Source organism: Passer domesticus, chromosome 3 (genome assembly GCF_036417665.1).
Source record: "Passer domesticus isolate bPasDom1 chromosome 3, bPasDom1.hap1, whole genome shotgun sequence".
Lineage (NCBI taxonomy): Eukaryota > Metazoa > Chordata > Aves > Passeriformes > Passeridae > Passer > Passer domesticus.
Genome location: NC_087476.1, coordinates 52362731 through 52379189, shown reverse-complemented (window position 1 = coordinate 52379189; position 16459 = coordinate 52362731). Strand labels below are relative to the sequence as shown.

General features: G+C 38.6%; 1 protein-coding gene and 1 long non-coding RNA gene across 4 annotated transcripts in view; one reads left to right on the top strand and one right to left on the bottom strand.

Moving 5' to 3' along the window:
* Nucleotides 1–16459, bottom strand: part of NKAIN2 (sodium/potassium transporting ATPase interacting 2) — a 515911-nt gene that overhangs the window by 42850 nt on the left and 456602 nt on the right. The window lies entirely within an intron of this gene.
* LOC135298093 (uncharacterized) lies at nucleotides 79–10333 on the top strand. The gene is made up of 4 exons (XR_010360066.1): nucleotides 79–176; nucleotides 665–710; nucleotides 9169–9230; nucleotides 10067–10333. It is a non-coding gene; the product is annotated as an uncharacterized LOC135298093 (long non-coding RNA).

Here is a 16459-nt window from a genome sequence, read left to right as displayed (position 1 = left end):
GTTCAGCTGGAAAAACTCATGTCTCTGAGGGCCCAATCAGGGTTTTACATCAATTAGGCTAATTGACACAAGGCTTAACATATTTCTTCATTACGACAGCAAATACCTTCTTGGAAGAAACCCCAAAGCACAGGAGTTAAAACATAATAGTGAAAAAGACACCAACCTCTTTTCTAGTAAGACAATTTTGGAAGTATTTTAGAGGTAAAATACCAGGAAGGAAGTTTCCTAAGGGATGGCTATTTCACTATGGTTAAAACTGCTTTCGGCCAGAAAGTTTATGCCACTCCAAAACTATCACCCTATGCCTGACTGCGAAAATGTAAATAATCACATAATTAATCACAGAGAAAGAGAGAGTAAGATGCATATAAGGGAAATACGTGAAGACAGAAAATACATAACTAGCCATCAATCTATCAAAAAGCCTCCAAAACTAAACAAAACTTCTAATTCTTCAAAAATCTATCGGATTTTTTTTCCTGAATTTATAACAGGGCATCTGAAATAATTTTTGTTTATTCACATTAACTGTCTTGATTTCTTTTTAACTTATGCTAAAATTCATTAAGCTGAACTTCATAACGGAGACATCGAGCTTAAGGGACAGTTTACATTATAATTCATTATTGTGTGTTAAACAAATCTTTACCTTCTGTTTCAGATTCCAGCCTTTTACATTAATAGAAGTGATATGGTGTTTATGAAAGGTAAAGAACTGCAATTTCTCAATATTTCTGTTACTGTTTGTCATTCTGCCTGCTTTCCTATTCTCTGTGTGAAGCTGTGGGAAGGCAGCAGAAAAAGGCAATTCAATACTTTTCAGAATAACTTACAGTCATAAAACATTTTCAGAAAAGGAACCCCTGAGGGAGGTATTTAACCTTAGTCTTTGCTGGTGTTTTTGAACATCTGGTCACCTTTCCTGATAAACATGCTAGCAGTGTTGGGGTTTTTAGAATGTCTGTGCTGCACAAACCCCAAACAAGCAGTTCAGAGAATAAGAGCCTTTAGAGAAGAGTATTTAAGGGAGTACAGAGGAGTTCTGTACATAAATCCCATGGACATATTTTCTGTGTAGTACACTCCAACCTAATGCTCTATTACTTAACATTGCTTTACTGCAGTTGGAATCAGTGTCAGCTGCAGCAGTGTTTTGAAATAAATGGGCCATGTTGCAGTTCTTGTCCGTATGTGTGAACACAGAGGAAGAAGGTCATGATGTCTCTAAGTGCATATGCTCCACGCTGAATCCAATTGCCAAAATGCCATTTCCTATTCTAGCTACACTGCAGCACCATGATCTTTTCGCTTTAGCATGGGACGTGTCCCACATCCATACTCTTGAAAGCTTTTTTCCTAGAAGTTCCCTCAAAAGTATCACAGCAAGCAATTCTTCCCTTTCAAGCCCCTAATTCTGAATAATGGAAAAAATGAAATTTTCCCTTCAGAAAGTACCCTCGACACATCAATAACCAATTTATGCTAGAATATAATAATAGATTTTTTCTCATATGTTTTCTAGCTCTCAGGTGGGAATTCACTAGCCCTGAGGAGGGAAAGGACAGAAAGATGTCATGTTGCCTTATTTCCTTTGAGCTGGTTTGGAGCTTGTCAGGACTGGAGCTGGTGGTTGGGGCATGTAGCAAGAGCTTGGGGTCCTAGGATTTTCACTACAGGCACTACTTCATGGAGGATTTGCTCTAGATTAATTCAGTGCAATTTAATTTGTGGGAAGCTTCAGCCTTCCTTTTAATATATGTGAGGGCTACTCCCTCCCTGTGGAAATAGGCAGGGCTGCTCTGTGAAGATCCTGGTGTATGACAACATATTGCATTGAAAGGTGAGGACTCCTCTTCCCTTCTTTAGTTCCAGCCTAGATACTTATCTCAATTTCCCTTAATAGCTCTAAACATTTCTGCTCCTTACTCTACATTGTTCTCAGAAGAAAGGCAGGATTTTTTTTCCAGAACAGGTTTGTCAACTCATGAGGTTTGGCAACATGGAAGTATGGAGAGGTGTTAGTAGTAAATCTGCCTCTTTTGTGACTTCCAGTGCTTTTCTTCATGTTTTTTTAATGCAAGTGAACACTGCAGGTCAAAGGGGAATGCTGCAAAGTGGATTAAGCTCCATTCAGTAGCCTTTCACTGCTACTTCTGTCTCTTCAACTTAAGTTACATTCTGTTCACAAAATGTGTACAGCCATGGTGCACAATCTGTCTTGCAGGCAGCCTCTGTCCAAATCCACCCTGTGAATCCCCTCTGTTGTCTTAGTCTCCCTTGGTCGATTATCCCACACCCCAACCCCTGATTAATAGTGAATTAATGGGGGACAGAAACCAGGCAAAAAGGACTCAGAATGATTATGCTCCACTGTGTGTCTTCAGCTATGCACTGCCCAGATCCCAGTGCTGACTCTCCTGAAGGTAGCATGTTATGTCCAAAAATGCTGTGGAAGGGAAGCCCAACATTATAAGCTTGGAGAAAGTGTCCGATGAAGCAATAATAGGAACTCAGGGCCTGTTTTAGAAAAAGGATGGAAATGATTGTATTTTCTGTCCCCTCTGATGTGGTGATATAAGATTTTTCTTTGTCTAATCATATGCATTTCCTTCTCTTTCATGTGTGTGTGTGTGCAGAATTACTTCCTGGAATACACTCCTTAGGATTAAAATCCATTTTTAAAGAACACTTGGAATTATATGAAAGAAAGGAGAAAAGTACACCTACTGACTTTTCCAACCTCAAGGCAGAGTTAGCTCTACCTATACTGCTCCTGACAGATGTTTTGCTGGATGAGTGAAAAATGCCTCAGAAACATCTCCTGGAAAAAAATATATCTTTGATTAGCCCAGTTGATCCATATCAGTAACTTCCCAGTTCTATGCTTAGCACAGAACTATGCTGCTTCTGAATTTTCTTCATTGCAATTTGAACCCCAGGTTTGCTGCCCTAGTAAATCTAGATTTTGAGAAGTGTATTCCTGTTTTCCTTCCTAGTGTTCATTTCTGAAACAAGAATTTTCTAAGCAGGTGGGAGAGGGTAGAGTCCAGGGTTCTGGTCTCTTCAAGCAGCTGCTTTCAAGGACCCTAGTGCAGGGTCTGGGCTCACACCCTCTGCCTCTAGCATGACTGCCATCAAGCTTGTTGCAACCTTCTTGCCTCCAGCTTTAGCAAGCACTGAAATTGTGAAGTCAGAAACAAACACGACACTATTTTTTCTTTGCAGGATCAATTTTCAGCCCTTGTCTTTGTTTCTCAGCTGAGTGGCTCTTAAGTGCCCATCATGGGCACTGTGGGGTCAGTAGATCATCAGAGCCATGTTTCACATCCAGGCATCACCTGCAGTTAACTGTAAAATCAGAGCAACTGCAACATCAGAGACCAGGGGTACAGACTAAATACAGTTACCTAATGTTCAGTGACAAGGAAGGCTGATACTTCTGAGCCAATCCAAAACATCAGATGATAAAGGAAGTCACTGGTGAAAACTCAGTAGGCTCCAGGCACTCACAGAGTGAGATGTCTGTGCACTTCAGCCGAGCAAAGGCAGCAAATAGTTAATCGTGCTGTCTAGCAATGGACATCTGCCTGATGCTCTGAATCACCTCTGAGCCTTCTCTACACTATGGAAAGGATTTTACATTTCATTTGACATAGCCTGAATCTCACTAATCAAATGTGAATAGCCCTACTCTGCCAGAGCCCTCTTTTCGGTGATTAGCCTCTTTGTAGATCTAACTGCCAGAGCTGGTCCTATGAAAATAGCAGTGATAGTGAAAGCAGCAAAACAGAAATTTGCATTTCTTTTTGTTGTTGTTTGCTTGCTGTTGACTGCAGAATTCATATTTGTACTTCAAAATGGTTTCGTGGAATACATGGCACAATAATTCATTGAGTAGCTGATTGTTGTAGTTTATCAGACTTGCTGATGGCAACTACAAATCTACTCTGTTAGGCAAAAAAGAAAACTGATTGGTTTAGAGGATTTTATGGACTTACTGAAATGCTTAATCTCTAATGCATACTGTTTCCCAGCACAGCAATGTACAGCATTACCTTACAGCAGATTTGAGCCTGGCACAGACAGAATATCAGTATTTGAATCTGTTTACTGAAAAACAGTATTCTGTAATATGTAGCTCGAGAGCATGCAATTCCTTTTTTTTTTTTTTTTCTATTACTTGCCACTGTTGCCCAAGAACTGGTGTCAATTAAATTGTAGATGAGGGAGCCTGCAATCATCCTGATATGCTTCAGCAGTTGTAATTTTGTTAAGGCTCAAATCAAAGTTCTGGTTCTTAACATTTCTTGAATGTGTTGAAAATCTAACTTAATTGTGAGAAACAGTTGTCCTGTCTCTGGGAAGTAAACAAAAGGCTTCATTAAGGCTTCAATGATAATGAACTCAACTGAATTATACTCTCTTTTTGATTTCAACTTGTTTTTTTCTTATATATGTTTTGTAAGTAATCATCTAATTTTTTCATTATATCTGTAATTAGATAGTGGATATGCCTTTTTTCTGTTTTCAGCTATACATGTAAACATATAAAAAAGAAAATGTTAAACAACTCAGGATGAAGATACAAACTTAAGCTCAGAGGAAAGAAACTGAATGTGAATAGAAAAATGTAGCAGATATTGATACCACCTTACAATACCATCTGATGCATTGAATTGCATTTAAAGAGTACTGAAGTACCCTTGTGAACACAGGATTTTACAAAGGCAATATGCCTTTCTGCCCCAATATCTGGCATATCTTCTCTTGTTTTCCTCCACTATAAACCAGCTATCACTGATTTAAGTGCTGATATAATGACTTGTTTCCTTGATCAACAGCTGTTCACAATTAGTTATTGCAGATTATTTCCTCTCTGAACTTCTACTGAGGGTCTAGAGTGCCTTAGACCTTTTTGCTTGGAATGTTAATAATTTATCCACATGGTTCATATTCATTTATCTCTGAGACTGTGCCATTCTAACACGCTGAAGAAAGAGGTGTGAAGTCTGACAGTGATTTTTCTGAGTGTTAGATTTGCAGGCTGTAAATGAAAAATTGTGGCAGGCACCACTACTGAAAGCTATTAGAAAATGTGACAGAAGGAATTTTTTAGCCATGATAATCATACAACATTTAAAAACCACAAGAACTAGACTAAAATCAGGGATAGCAGTCAAACTTTCATGCAATTATTTTTCAATTTTAAAATAAATTTCCTTATGGGTTAATGAAAATCAAAGCAAAGTGCAAATGATAGAGAAACAATAAAAGAGTATCTCACAACACTGTTGGATATCTAAGCTGTTGGATGCTAAGCAATTCATTCATGTCACAAAAACCTTTCTTAAAGGAAAATAAATGAAAAATATAAACTATGATGTCACGAGGCCACTTGCTGGACCAGATAAATATTCTTTGTTCTTTTCAGTCATCACAAAAGGTGACTGTATGCATACTCAAGATAAAAACTGAGCAGAAAAATCCTCTTACCTTTATGCTACTTACTCTGATTCCTTTTTCCTTCTTTTTTTTTTTGAATTATGCTAGAGGACAGCTAACCTGGGAATAAGTGCAATTGATGTACATCCTGATTCTACTTGATAGTCTAGAAATAGAAAAATGCAGCTGTTCCAGGAGGATAGCTTGTTCAAAGATCAAAAGAACTGCTACTTTAAACTGAGCCCAGCTACAGAAGTAGAGAGAATCACAACCTATGGTGTGTGTGTGCTATTAAAAATTCCCCCTTTATACCAGAAAATAAGATTTCAGTTTTGTACTTTGTAAACTACGAGTAAATGAAAGAAGTAAAGCTTTTTTGGAAGATGATGAGGAATTACAAGGCCTCCAACAGAAGGCTTTTACTGGATGTCCTGATGATTTATCAGGTCATTGGGAAACTCTTTAATATAACTCAGAAATTTATGTATTTTTTGGTTTTGTTGTGTTGGTTGTGGTGGTTTTTGTTTGGTTTTTTAAAATTTGTTTTTGTTTTGTTTTGGTTTGGTTTGGTTTGGTTTTTTTTTTCAGTGTGGGTGAAATGGGAGCAACTAACACTGCCGTATTGGCAACTGGAAAGCAGATATAATTTTTTAATGTTACTGAAAGGTGGCATGCTTACAGAACACATTAGCTACCATTAGTTTTCTTGAAATAAGAGCAGGCATTGGTGATAGGGAAATTTCCCATATAATTTTTCTGTGCTCCAAAAGACAGCCCTCCTTAAAGAGGGGGTTTTTTTCCCACCAATTTCCCCACCAATTTCCCTTGGTTAGGAAAGCATTTTAAATCCAGGGATGAAAAAAACCACAAATGACAGCTTCTTGAAGCTGTTTTGCCAAGGGCTTTGGTTTATCCGCACATTAGGAAGTCTCTAACTTTAAAGATTTAAATATCCAAGCTGTGTGACTGGATATGCAGACACTAATGACCTACACCAGACACTGGGTAATATGTGTCCACACATGGACTGGACAAAGTTGTCAAAAAATGAATGACATTGATTTGAAATAAATTAATAGTAGTTTACCACAAATTGCATAAGCCAATAATAAAATTAGTTCAGGAACTGTTTGCTCCCACCAGATGTGTGCCTGGCATCCTTTGTACTCATATGGATTTCAGTATAATTTTTCAGACTCTTTTCCTTCCTAACTTACAGAAAAGCATCAGCTCACATGGATGGCACTTATTTTCTGGTCTGTTCTTGCAAGTGCCTTTCAGAGTAGATGCAACCCAGCAAGAACCTCCTGTACTTCAGGATGTGACAAGTTATTATATTCCAGTCAGCCCTATGGAGAATTAGTAAACAGTGGCAATACAAAAGCAAGTCAGGGCAAATCAGACCTGAGATTTTTTCAGAACCTGAATAAACCCTGGAAAACAATGCCAATACACAGCTTACCACTGTGTGGTATATGTCTCATTAAAAAGGAAACACAGAAATAAGACACAATAAATTACCTGTGGTAAAGTGAAAATTAGGATCAGACAGAAATCACACCATTGTGAATTCAGATTTTAAAAGAACAAAGCAAATTGGCTCATTTGGAACTGTAATTCCAGGTATACCTCATCATTGCATAAAAGGAATTGTGAACATCATGAATGGAAGTGCATGCAGTCCTATCGGAGCGTTGCATGTAGGGCTTATTGTAGCACTCCCAGCATCCCCTGATGCGCTTCCATTCTTGTAATTCCAATTATTTACCTATCATTTAAGAATCTCCATAATTCATGCTGTCATGTGTTGTAGCCTATTATGTCACTGTGATACCATAGGGATTTGATCAGTGACTGAGCTGCTTTAACTCAATTAACTATACTTGACAAACTGTGATACTCTAAGTTTTACAGAATTATTTTTAACCATGACAAGATGACACATCATTGTCTCTTGACTGCTAGCCTAGATTGGAAGATACCAGCTGATAGTGGAGGCTATCTCGGATGACACATGTACACAGCAGTAATCGAGAATGCATCATGCTATTAAGCTCCCACAAATGCCTTACCGCTGTTATAAATGTCAGTTCCAACCTATGATAACAAAATTTTCACAGCAGGGCTCCTACTCACACTTCTGGACATTGAGACTCATTTTTCTAACAGCCTGAGTATTCAAAAAATCTACAGAGAGGAGAGAATCTGAGTTCTTATCAGACAAGTTTAGACACAAACTGAGATCCATCTTGCAGTCCTGAAAAGTGCACATTTACATTGCTTCTATAGAAATTGCATTCAGGTGTTGTCTGTACAACTCAATGAACATAAACACCTGGTTATTTTATATTTTTTTTTAAGGAAGACAAGAATGTAAGTATCTTGTAATTCAAGTTTCAGTTTTGGCTCTTCCATGGACAAAACCATATTTCTGGCTCTACACCTCACATCCGTGCTTGCGGTGATGCTTATGGGCCTTTGAGTGTGCAGGTGTTTACTTATTCAGCAAGCAAACCAGGTGGCATATTTTCTAACTAGGCTTGAAAATGGTACACCCAAAGGAGCTCCCAGCAGTGTGGGGGCAAGCCTTGTAAGAAACAACACTGGCTGAGGTGAGGGCAGAAATCTTTACCATGATCTGAAGATGTGTACTCATCAGGCCTCAGGTGGTGTCAGTGGGGACAGCCAGAGTACAGGGCTGAGAGGAAGCCTGTAATGCAGATATTTTAGTGTGAGCAAACCTAAGGAGAGATTAGATATGTGAACAACCTACCTCTTTGATAACTCTCTATGGTATTTGATTGCTGAGTTTTGATACAGTTTACAATTTTGGATGTCTTTCCTAGTGCCAGACCTGTATTTGCTAATGACAGAGATTATAGGAGAGTAAACATCTTTGTTTAATTTTAAAGAATGTCAAATTTTCTTTATATATATTTTCACATAAATAACATATTTTAATCATGAGCTTTTTTTCCTCAGCTTTCCTCATTCTTGCCTTTTCTACCTTTTCATTCATCAGAGGAAAATAGGATAAGAGGAAATCTTTTTCCCTCTAGTAGGCTGTGAAAAAGGCTGTGAGAAATGGGTATCTCTGAAAAAAAAAGAAAGCATATTGGGAATAAGCATAACTCTTTCTATCATCTTTTAGTATTTGCAAGATATTTAATTATAAAGCCTGTCTTTTCAACAGCAGGATAGCCTAGGAGAAGGCATGCTGCATTTCAGTTAGCTGTCTTTCAGACTGTGGTACCATACAAGTAAAACTGACATCACAGCCTTAAGCCTGGAAGAAGACTAAAAGGATGAATGTAACTCCAGAGAAAGGGGTACATACTTGAAAGTTTTTGCCTAACAATTTTAACCGTGTGGTTTTTCAGACCTTCCTCTGATAATTGGATAGACTAGACTATTTGTATCATTGTAATTTGACTAATAACAATTGTTGTGTTTTGATAGGATTGTTAAATCTTTAATTGTTCTCAAAGAACTCTTAGCTGCACATATCAAGCATGTAACACTTTGGGTTTGACAACTGTGCAATTTAAAGTGCATTGTAACTGAGCTAAAAAAGTGGTTGTCTCACAGGCAGATAAATTCAGAGCACAGTGTTTCTAGCCTATAAACCAGCTGCTCACGGCATTTTCTGGGTATTTTTGGGTGGTTTCTGATGTGTGAGGTAGATGTACTTTTTCTCTAAATTTCCTAATTTCCTTCTTACAGCTCTCTTAACACTGGACTGATGACCACTGTATTATTATAAAGGAGAATTAAAAGAGATGCAGGTATATTAATCTAATTTAAGCAACATTGGTTGTTTTTTGATCATCCTGTGAAAAAGTCTTTTGAGGTTCAATTCAAATAAGAAATACTCTGATGATGAAGAAAGAATCATTGCCATCTTCCAAATTCTCTGCAATAAAACAGGAGTCAGAGAATCACAGAATAAGCTGAGTTAGAAGGGATCCTCAAGGATCATTGAGTACAACTCCTGGCCTTGCATAGCACCATCCCCAAGAGTCACACCATGTGCCTGAAAATATTTTACAGACACTTTAACTCTGCCAGGCCTGGTGCTATGACCACTTCCCTGGGGAAGCTGTGCCACTGCCCAGCCACCCTCTAGGTGAAGAACTTTTCCCTGATATCCAGCCTAAAGCACCCCTGACAAAGCTTCAGGCCATTCCCTCAGGTCCTGTCACTGGTCATGTAGAGAAGAGATCAGTGCCTGCCCACCCTCTGTCCCCCATCCCCCTACCCCCAAAAGTGCCACAGAGAGAAATGAAATAATTATTTTAAGGACAACGGGTGCAATATTAATTTTTTCATATCTGGTGCATGTATCGGGACTGGAGCAGGGTAGAATGTCTGTCAAACCCTATCAGCCCACACAGGAGGATTCATCCTTTGGTTGTGGGATAGCCAGCTGACCAGTGCTCAGTTGCTGCTACAGCTACATTGGTGGCCAGGCTCTCCAGTCTCACTTAGGGCTGGGAACTTGCTGGTTCTGGACCACAGAAGAGTTACACAGATACTTGTGTACACGGGATGACTTTACTCTCAAATGCATTTGATCTGTCATTTTTCTTTTCTGTGTCCAATGAAAGTTTTTCTTCCTTAGCAGGTATTCTGATGTGGGAACACGTTTGAAACGTGTCTCTACAAGGTTTACTGATACCAGCTAAAATTTGAAGTTGATATCCGCTCCAGCCACAGTCAGAGATACCAGCTATTTCCCAGAGGATTTGGAGTGGCAGTGGACAGCAGTGGAAGTTTGGTTGGAGATGGTCATTATAAAGTTTGGTTTGTTTGGGCACATTAATCTGTACTAATATACTGCTCTGTTAGTGATGATGTGTGGGCAAATGAATGTGGGAACAACTTGAGATTCGTGACATGTCATTCTGCATAATAAAAAGAAATGAAACTTTAGTCTCTGGTGCGGTCGTGTAATCTCAGCTGTGGGCTCCCTCCACTGCCCTTTTAGCCCATGTAAATCTATGTGTGTCATCAGTCAGATGGCTGATAGACCCATTTCCACCCAGCTGTAACACCTGTCTGTCTAAATTCCTGCCTTGACATGGCACAAAGTGAGTGTACCTCAGCTAAAACAAAAGGGATGCATTCTGTACAGCTGGCTCTGCTGGTGTGCGCCCACAGCTCAGTGAGCAGTGCCAGTGCAATGTGAAAGACTGTCACAAATAGGCTTCTGCTGTTTCAAAACTACAAATGAAGAGAAATTGAGTTCACATGCTGCAGCGAAGCAAATCAAACCCCATAACGTTTGTATTAATTGCCAAAAGCAGATAGTGCCTGGGAAGCAGAATAGAGGGTGGAAATGCAATAAATCTTCAAGCTTAAATCTGGAAATGAGCCCAGGTTTTGGGGAGTTAGAGTCTAGTCAAACTTACTTTTAAAAGTATAAATCTATCAGAAGAAAAAGTCAATCCGAGAAGTATATTTTGAATCTTTGATTATTTTTCTTTGGCTTTTAGCCGAATATTAATTGCAACTGTAAGAAAGAAATGGTCTTTCTTAGAACAACCAAATGCTCTCAGGCCCTTTATTATATCTAATATACTCATTTTATATTCTATTTAGAATAAAAATATACATAAACCACTGAATTAACAGTAGAGTGATTTGGAACTATTCTAGGCTTTTGCTAATAAAAAAAAAGCTGTTGAAATGAAATGTATAGCATTGCTGTGCAGTGATGCAGTAATAATTTTTTTTTCTGCAGAAGAAGCAGCATCAAAATTTCTGAGGTCATAACAAGCCTGAGTCAGGTGAGGAAGCCCACAAACACAACCACAAGCCTTTACTAGGGATTGTATATCAATACAATACAGGTGATGCACTCCAGAATCAAATGTATATTGGAGACCTGAGAGAAGTTCTTGCTCTGGGAGGTAATCTTACAGCTCTGAAGTTGATGAAGGGTTGAATGTTTTCTCACATAAATGTGGTGAAGGTTTGACTGCACGTGTTAGGCAGCTGCTGTATTCTTCTGTTAAACTGGCAACAAGAGGAAAGTGAAGAGGAACTGATGACATTTGGGTGATGCTAACAGCAAAGGGATAAAACAAAGAAAAAGAACTAAGAGTACTAGAAAGAAATTTTGCTCATTTCACTGCGAGTACTTGACCTTTCCTTTGCCCAGTTCTTTTTTTCTTGACATCTAGGGCTCACTGCATATTGTCTTAAGTAACACCCTGCTGCCTACAGGTCATTATGGCTTTATTGGCAGCCCAGAAAAGCTTCTAAGAAAGAAATTCAGAGAGTTAATAATAATTATATCAATGAAGCCACAAAATGTAATTTGCTGGACATTCTAGTGACACTAAAATTTATTTATTTTATGCTCTAAAAATAATGTTTCTTTTGTTGAGTGAAAAGCCAAAGGATTATGTTGCTTGCATTGAAGCATTTACTCAGCATTTTTTCCTATGAGTCAGCGAAGTAAGGAAACAGCAGAGGTATAACATTAAAATGGAAGCATATATCTGCACTGAGAATCAATACAGCTACACAAGCAAAGGTTTTTAAAAGAGATGTAGAATATATGGGCAAAACTAGTTTTCTGCTGCCATAGCTTAAGTCATTTTCACTACTGGATTACAGATTTCTTTTAATACAATAACATAAACATCTACGTTTTTGCTGGTAAAGTTATACATCTGGGGGCAGGAAAATAATACCGTGGACATTCATACGGCATTCCTTGAATTTTCATATCTTTATTCCATGGAAATCCACATATTCTTTTCTCCTACTCACACTCCCCCATCCTTGGAAATGTTTCATCTACATAGATGAAACATTATTTGCTTTCCATACTTTTCAAATAATTTCTGACACAAATCCATGCAAGTCTAATGGAATTCAAACATATCAGGGCTTAAAATAAAGCAACTTTCTGATATAGTTAGTCACTAGTTCTGATAGCTGTCAGTCTGGCCTAATTTAGTTGGTTCCTTTCTGGTAGCTTATGCACAGCTTTTTCAGCCTGAGAGAGAGAGAGAATGGGGGAATAAAAAATATTGCCTGGGTGACAGCACACATAAACAGAGGCTTGTCAAATGCTAGACCAGGTAAGGTGTCCCTAGTGAGTCCACAGCACTCTAGTAAGGAGAAGTAGTTGTGCTGGTGTTTTCACTGAAATACTGTTGGGATTTTCTTTTCCTGCCTCTTTCTATGAAGGCATTTGACATATGGTTCTATGCTGTTCAATTACACATTTCTTTTCCACCCCAGATAGGATTTTTCATTTATTTGTCATTTTCCATTCTTAACTAGAATTATACTTTATCCATCCTTCCACATAGTCTTATGTTATTAATTTTTATCAGGGATTGGAAACATTTAGTCTGGAGCAGAAGTTTAATCAGCACAGAGCCTGGCTTAGAATAAGTTTCCCATTTTAAATGGGCTGGGGGTTAGTCAGTAACATAGTTTTTCCCATGCACTGAAAATGTGTTTAAAACGATGTCATTTGATTAACTTGTAAAGTCTGAGAGTAGCTAGCAGATTCAATTATGGATTCAAATTATGCAACTAAATTGGTCTAATTTTTAAAAGTGATGAATGGAGCGCATTAAAAGAAATGGATAATAAAGGTCTAAAGAGGAATTGGCAAGGATTCTATTAATTAAAACTCAATGAACAAATGCATACCCTTATGTGAATGGGTGCACAGCTATAAATACATTGATTTGCATCAAAAATCCAACTTGACATAATGTTTACATTACATTGGGTTTAATTTCCTACATATCTGAAATCCATTTAAATACATGTTAATGATGACAGGAGATATTAGAAATCTGCTCCTAATATTGCAACAAGCAATAACTCTATTAACTATATTAGGGTGAAGTGCCCTTCCTGGAAGATAGAAAGCTGCTTAAAAACATATTGAAAATCTGTACAAGATGTAATATTGTCTGACAAGACATAAAGCTGTCTGACCCTAATTACAGCTTTTGGTTGTGTCAGGAATAGCTCAGCAAGGCAGAACGATAAAGTTGCTTTCTAAGGATCCTCAAGAGAGGATGGGTCACAGAGCTGTAAGTGCTGCACCCATTGGCCAGCTCTCAGAGGCATCCATGGCATCAGCAGTGTTTCCATGGGGGTAACTTCAGACCCTGCCACAGCCCAGGAACACAAAGACAGGGGAGCACTTTAAGCTGCAAAATCACCTCATGGCCTCCTGCCATAACTTTCACATCTTGGGATCAGGCCATGTTTTTATTCACCTGTGTTGGTGAAGTTTTAATTCCATTTCCCTTTTTTCAAGGATGAAAAGCACCCAAACAATGGTTTGAAATGACCACCTTTCCAATGTGGATTTTCACACCTCCTTTGTAGACAAGATCTCAATCTCAGCAGGTCCTTTCCTGCACTGAGAAGTAGACCAAACACATTGTCTTGCAGGCGAGCCATGGCCCAAACTTATCTATATGTGCATTTCTAGTACATTTCTGTGTTAAGTAAGAGTATCTGAGAACTGAGTGACCCTCTGGAGTATCCTTCTTTCTACCTTCCACCAATAACTAAAAGCTGAACACCATTATTCAGCAAGCTAGATCAGGACCTGCATATCGATCCTTTTCATCCAACCTTCTTGGGTTTTATGTTCAACTGATGAACTTATTTTTATCAGTTGCTAAAAAGCTGGCACATTTTCCTGCAGCTGGTGAAGAGAAGTACCTGCTTGCATGCCTGCAAAGCACAGAGCTAGCTCCTCAGGGACAGCCTTTCTCTGACAGATGTAATGTGCATCTTCTGCAAACACTCAATTACATTTTCAAAATGAGAGATTTGAATTTCAAAGGTTCTCACAAGTAAATCTCCAACTGTTTAAAGTATTTTCAGAAAATAATTTCTTTTTTTGTTTAAAGAATTTGTAGGAAATAAGAAAAAGTGGGATATTTCAAGTCCTTTGTGGGTGAAACTTAAATGGCAGCCCAGAATGAGGAGGTTATGATGTGATTGGTGGGGTGGGGCTGGAGACTGAGGGAGGAACACCCACTGACAAGACAAAACAAATGGTTCTTGTCGAAATCACAGAGAGACAGCTTGTGTTGCACAGGTCAAACATTATCCTAACCAAATCATTTGCAGCTCACAGAACAACCTTTGACTGGTAAGACTGTCACATAACAAAGAGTACAGTTGGTAGCCTGTGCTGCCTCCTGTCAGAAGAGTCCTTGATTCACCCAGTTTAAAAGCAGCTTTCCCCACAGTCTTTCAGGCGTCCCTGCTTCCTGCTTCAGAGACTCCGTCTCTTGGAAATAGCCTGTCAGGTCCCATCTGTTTTTTTGTGAAGCTGCCAGCCCCCTGAGAGAGGGTCCACCATTCCAATCTCCTGTCTGATGCTGGAAAACCAAAGGGGAATAACCTCTGCAATCTGCCAGAAATTGGTTTTTTGAAAGCAAGGACTCTGCTTCAGAGAGCTGCAATCTACCATACTTAAAGGAAAATTAGTTTTCTAAGTACAGTGCTTTCTTCTGTTGACTGCTTCAGCCCTCTGTGTCTTCCTGTGCTTCTTCTCCTCACGTTGTGGCTTGTGGGAGCTTAAACCTAAATAACTCATTAACAAGCAAAATCCGGTACACTGTATTTCTTATAGTGTATTATAGCAGGTATTGTGAAGGGACGGAAACAATGACAAAGTAACTTTCAGAAAACTCTTGCTATTTTAATGATAATAAAACTGCCTGAGCACTAAGCAGGCTACAGCTGGTATAATTAACAGCTGTTACATTTGTCAGTACTTCAAAAATGATTAGCAGGTGTCCTAGTTGATTCGACAAGTTCATTAATCATTGGAGGCTTTCCTTCAAATTGACTTATCAGTCTTAATGTGCCTTCACTGTTGCTTTATAGAGGGCAATAATATTACACAGAGTATTATAAGCATAAACAAACTGACATCATGTACCCCAATGGATTTAGTATCTAAATAACAACACAAACATGGACAGTAAAGACAGCATGGAGCAAAATCTGAGAAAAAGTATTTGCCACGAGAGCAAGACAGCTGAGAGTTTCAAAGTGGATTTTGGAACACAGAGTAGTTTCTAAATGGAGTGGAATGGTTAGAAAACAAATGAAAGTTGTATGACAAGGAAAAAGATTAGGGTGGTCCTAGTCAGAATCCTTTACATAAATTTCAATTTTTCAAAAGCTTTAAGATAAAACATAAGGTTTTAGCATGATTCAGCAAAGATGGTGAAAGGTGAAAGAAAAAACTGCACCATTTTGCATAAAGGACAAGGAAGACAAGGGAAAGGCAAAGGAAATAAAGTTATGGAAGTGCAAAACTGAACTCTTGGGAAATGATAGAAAGAGGACATACAATTTAATGAGCTAGAGCATCCCCAGTGAGTAAAGGGAAAAAGAGAAGTACCCTAGTGTGTATGGAAAAGTTTCAGAGGTGTGGACTCTGAAGTGATTAAAGGGCAGAGGATGGGTGGATTTTCTTGTAACTTGCAGTTGTTTTGCTTATTTTTGTTTTGTTTCTGTTCTCCTGGAAAATGAAACAATTTGATACTTTCTTAAAGGATTGCTCATCCTCTAGCAAAAATTTCTCATGTGTCATCATTCAGACCAGAGTACAGAACTGACCCAATGAATTCATTAGGGAACTGAGTTATCTTCCAGCTTATTCTGACACATTGTTCTTTGGCAGTGACAGAGATTGGGTTTTGAAGTTGACGGACCACTGAATTATTCTGATGCCTATAGAACAATGTCTTTGCTGATTTTGTACAACTTCTTATCCAGACAGCAGACACTGGGTCTGAAGCTGAATGCAGACAAATGAGTGACACAAGGAATAAATCTTGACAATTTCTTTGCATGTTGTACTAATGTTCCACTACACATTGGCTGAAGATCTCCTCTGTATGGACTGCAGTGAGTCCTGCTTCATTCATTTCATACACACAGAGATGTGTATGTGTGTTGCATAGAAGCATATTCTTGCTTCCTACATTTGCTCTTCCCT